We start from the raw sequence: 3,664 nt of genomic DNA on the forward strand, positions 1-3,664 counted from the left end.
AGGAAGCCTGGCTGTTTCTAACAAACTGATCTTGGCCCACAGCCACCCCAATTTGTACAAGATTTTATATCCCTGCACCTCAATAGTCATTAGAGTGCTGGCATCTCAGTATTTTTCTCCCAGGCAGACTGCTCTGGCCCACCGAGTGAATCAGTGGCTGTGTTTAGATGGTTAGGAGGTTCCTTCCAAGTTTAAAACAGTATCTAAGCCTCAACTGTAAATCAATCGGAGAGACTCCCCAACCCTAATCACCAGCACTGTCAGAGCTCCAGTCCTCACTCTACCAAGATGTCCTTTTAGAAAGACAAGGACTAAAAAATGCTCACTGAGCTTGGCGATGAGAGTCAGTAGAGGGGTGGGAAGAGAAGCCATGCCATATGTCTCAGCCCATTTGTGCTGCTGTAACAAAGAGTCACAGTCTTTCATGGATTACCCAGATGACAGCCTGGGTAACCCACACAGGGCAGAAATGTATCATCTCACAGTTCTGGAGGCTTCAAAGCCCCCAGTCAAGGTGCCAGTTATTACAGTATCCTCACGTGGCAGAAGGCAGAGGGTAAGAGGATGAACATTGTGTCTTCACACAGCGGGACAGTGAAACAGCCTGAACCCACTCCCGCAAGCTCACTTTAAAACAGCATTAATCGGCCTAAATTCCCAAAAGTCCCTGTCTCCCAACACTGTTGCATGAGGGATTAAGTTTGTACCATGTTGGGCAGGGAGCACTGTAATCCTGTACTTTGGGAGGCTGACAGAGTGGATCCCTTGAGCTCAGGAGTTTGAGACCAGCCTGGGCAACATAGGGAAACCCTGCCTCTACCAAAAATACAAAAATTAGCCGAGTGTGGTAGCACACACCTGTAGTCCCAGCTATTTGGGAGGCTGAGGTGGGAGGATCACCTGAGACCAGGAGGTCGAGGCTGCAGTGAGTCACGATTGCACCACTGCAGTCCAGCCTGGGCCATAGAGTGAGACCTGGTCTCAAAAAAAAAAAAAAAAAAAAAATAGTTTATAACACGTGAATTTTGAGGGACACATTCAGACCACAGCATCACAGCTGAAGAATCAGTGGGAGACAAAAATGGAAACAGTATATTAGGATAACTCTGAAGAAATGTGTCTGCAATGAAGCCAAGAGAGAATGAGCTGGAGGCCCTGGGAGTGCAGACGGCATTTCAGTGCTTACAGGGGAGCGTCCGTAGATGGCAAGAAGAGAGGAGTTACCGGGGGTGAGTTCCTGAGGAGAGCAGGGCTGTCACTGGAGGAAAGGTAGTCCTGCGGGGAAAGTAGAAAGCAGTTGGGCTGCGACAGGGAGTCCGCTGTCCTCACAACAGGAAACGGAAGGAGGTTCCCTCAGGGCTCTTTTGCCTCCCGGAAGTACAAGGCGCCTCCATCTTCACAGCATGAAGAGTGCGGGATGGGGCAGGAAACCGGAAGGAGTCCAGGTTTTGCACCCGATAAGGAGACGCACAAAGGTAACGGGTGGGAACACAGGGCCCCTGCAGCCTCAGGAGTATCAGCTGCTACCTGGTTTGCTCGTGTCATCATTCGTCGTGGGCACCTTGTCCCCAGGGCCGGCCACTTACTTGGCTTCCTGGCCCATCATCCTGCCGGAAGCATCCCCAGCCTGGGGATGTTGGAGGGGCCCTGGCCCCACCTGGCTGGGGATGGAGTGTGTGAGCTGCCCTAGTCTGAATCTGGGTGCGGGAGGAGAGGGGACTTAGAGGAGAGAGGGACGGTGAACTTGGTTTTGTGTGGCTGGCTGGAGTGACAATAACAAACGACTGTGTTTGAAATATTAAATTTCCTTCTCTCATCAAGAATTCATTGTACCTGCCTGGCCCCTGAAGGTGACTGAGTTTGCAGTCCCTGATGTTATGGGCTGAACGTTTGTGTCCCCCCAAAATTCATATGCTGAAGCCCTGACTCACGATGTGCTAGTATTTGCAGGCAGGGCCTTTGGAGGTGATGAGGGTTAGATCAGGTAATGAGGGTTAGATCAGGTCAGGAGGGTGTGGTTCCCATGATGGGATTAGTGCCCGTAAAGGAGACAGCAATCTACACACACACACACACACACACACACAAACACCGTTCCTTTCCCTCCTCGCAGAAGCCGAGGAGATGCCATGTGAGGATGCAGCAAGGAGTCGGGCAGTCTAAAAGCAAAGAAACAGATTTCATCAGACACTGCATCTGCTGACACCTTGTTCTTGCACATCCAGCTTCCAAAACCGCAAGAAATAAACGTCTGTGTCTAACCCCCAACCCTACCACCCCACCTCCCGTGTGTGGTATTTTGTGATGGCAGCCCCAGCTGACTGAGACACCTGGTTAGACCGGAATAAGCAGGTGAGGAGCACTGGGGGAGGGGTGAGAGAAGAAACTAGACTGGGCCAGATGACTGGGGGAGGGGAGACTGCCTTGCTAAATATTGTGCATTTTAACCCAAAGGCCATGACAAGCCAGTAAGGCAGGGTGTGCCACAAACTTGAGGAGCCCCAGACTCCTTGGAAAAGGAAAGAATGTCATTTGTGGAGAAAAGGGCCCCCCCCACACACACACTTTTCAAAGATCATATGACCTTTATAAAAGAATAGGTCCTCTGGTTCTTAGTGAGCGAAGGTGGTTGCTTGAATTAGTAAAAGCCCTTTTCTGAATCCAACAGTACCTGAGTCCCTTAAGAGTGGCCAAAGAATAAAGAATCCACTGAGTTGACATTCCAGTTCAGTAAGTTGTAGGGACATTGTTTTGAAAGAATCGGTAGGCAAGGGAGCACCAACCCATAACTCACCTCAAGCCCAGTCCCTTCCGGAACCTTTCCCTGTCTGTGAGCAGTGATGGATTATTACAAATGTTGTTTAGTTTCATTTGACCTACTTTGCAAAACCAAGTTTCAATATACGAGTAACTGTGGGAGCTAAGGCCACTGCATTTGATCTCTCTGAATATCCTTTCTACCTACCAGGCTGCAATCAGTAGTAATCACCGTTGAACATCCATGAAGCAATTCTTCCAAAATTACCTTGCATCAAAGACTGCACAAGAACTGCTCTAAGTGGAAGAACTGATGTCGGCAACCAGGGTCCCACCAGGGGCTGCAGACAGCCCTTGACCTTCAGGTGGGAAGGTGTCACTGAGTTCAGACACTCTGGCAATCCCTAGCAATCAACATTCTGATAAGAAAATAAGCGGAAAGGTAAAATTAGACAAAGAGATTATTACCTTAGAGGACAATTAAGCATTGGTGGCTAAACATACCCTTACAATTTTTATTTTACTAGTAGCTATGACTTATTGTAGTTTGTCCATCTGTGCCAGGCACTAACAGCACTATGAATTGCCTATACCACACTACAATCACCAGATTTTTCTCTTTTATTATTACCACTTATAGATCAGGACATTGAAACTCATTTGCCCAAAGTATGCCAATGGAAATTGGCAGAGCCAGGTTCTAACCCAAATATCTAGGTCTTAAGTGATTACTTTTAACCACTGCATGGCGATTTACTACTGGGAGGAGGAATAATAATATCTCAACTTGATTGATTAATGCCTACATACTAGGCATTTTACTAAGCTCTTTTTTAAATGTTTCATTTCATTTGTAATTGACACATAGCAATTGTACATATTTGTGGGGTTCAGTGTGATGTTTCAG

General features: G+C 47.8%; 1 long non-coding RNA gene across 1 annotated transcript; it reads left to right on the forward strand.

Annotated features, from left to right (window-relative positions):
* The first annotated feature begins 1,392 nt into the window (after positions 1–1,392).
* LOC129463520 (uncharacterized) lies at positions 1,393–3,244 on the forward strand. The gene is made up of 4 exons (XR_008651208.2): positions 1,393–1,475; positions 2,114–2,352; positions 2,669–2,730; positions 2,969–3,244. It is a non-coding gene; the product is annotated as an uncharacterized lncRNA (long non-coding RNA).
* The last annotated feature ends 420 nt before the right edge of the window (positions 3,245–3,664 follow it).

The sequence above is a fragment of the Symphalangus syndactylus genome, chromosome 2 (assembly GCF_028878055.3).
Source record: "Symphalangus syndactylus isolate Jambi chromosome 2, NHGRI_mSymSyn1-v2.1_pri, whole genome shotgun sequence".
NCBI lineage: Eukaryota > Metazoa > Chordata > Mammalia > Primates > Hylobatidae > Symphalangus > Symphalangus syndactylus.